Raw genomic sequence first — 1,197 nt, 5'->3', positions numbered from 1 at the left:
ATATATATATATATTCATATTCTTCTTTCTGGTGCACACAAATAAAAGACGTATTGTTTAAATTTGTAATTTAAGTAGTTATGTAACAGCTTTTATGTTTTATTCACTTTTTTTTACATTTGTATTCCTGAGGTTAGTTGATTTTTCTTAATTCATTAACATTTAGATAATTTTTTCTTGTAAATGTATATTATTTTTTTATGTTTGAAGCACTGTCGGCTGCGTGTTTTTATGACAGGTGATATTAATAAAGCTGAGTTTACAGTGGCCATGTTTTCCTGTTATAGAAGGAAAAGCCCAGGTGTAGTTAATATAAATATTGTAATGCAATGTGGAATTAAAACGTCTGCTGTGAAAATAGTCTCTCCAACTCTCGTTTCAATGCAGATTTTTCCCCCAGTTAGGACTCCTCTGCAATGTCTCTTCCCCCCCCCACCCCCTCGTCAAAGATTTGTTATTCACCATTTCATCAAAAGGTAATTATCATCAGTCAAGCTTGATGTCAAATTTTCCTAAACCTTGTAAAACATGTCCTGGACAGCGAGCTGTGGCATTGCTCATCTTTTCCAGGCTTCCCATAACCTTCAGGGCAATGTGTGGGGGGGGGGGGGAAGCCGAGACAGAGACTTGTTTTTTGTAAAAATAGCCAACTTTATATTCTCAGAGTACTAAGACAGCTTTACAAACAGGATGATATGCACATGGCGTTCCTTCTCATCCAAACGCAGAGCGGTCCGACTGAAGGTCCGACTCGACCACAGAGCCAGAGTTAAAAAAAAAATAAAATAAAATAAAAAAAAGAAAGCAAAGGATTAACACACGGACAAACCAAAACCAGGAGACAACAAAGGAAGCAAGGGAGCACGTGTCGACCCCTTGAGCATCACATTCGCCCGGCACCATGCACATGGCACTTCAGAAACCAACTAACCATCGCAAGTGTTTCAACATTATATATATTACATATGAACAAAAAGGAGAGCTGGTGGATCGAGGGGGTGCAGAGGGATTAAAACGAATTCTTCATGCATGGGTATAGGAACCGTATGGCCAGACATAAAGCTTTTAATCTGAAAAAGAATTAACAAAAGATGGCATGTTACACAAAAAAAATCTTATAAAATAAGTTTGTAGGAAAGAAAAAAAAAGGAAGAAGAATCCACGCCCGGGTTGGGGTTGGGGGGGGGGGGGGGGGGG

Source organism: Etheostoma spectabile, chromosome 5 (assembly GCF_008692095.1).
Source record: "Etheostoma spectabile isolate EspeVRDwgs_2016 chromosome 5, UIUC_Espe_1.0, whole genome shotgun sequence".
NCBI lineage: Eukaryota > Metazoa > Chordata > Actinopteri > Perciformes > Percidae > Etheostoma > Etheostoma spectabile.
Note: the sequence above shows the minus strand (reverse complement) of the source record.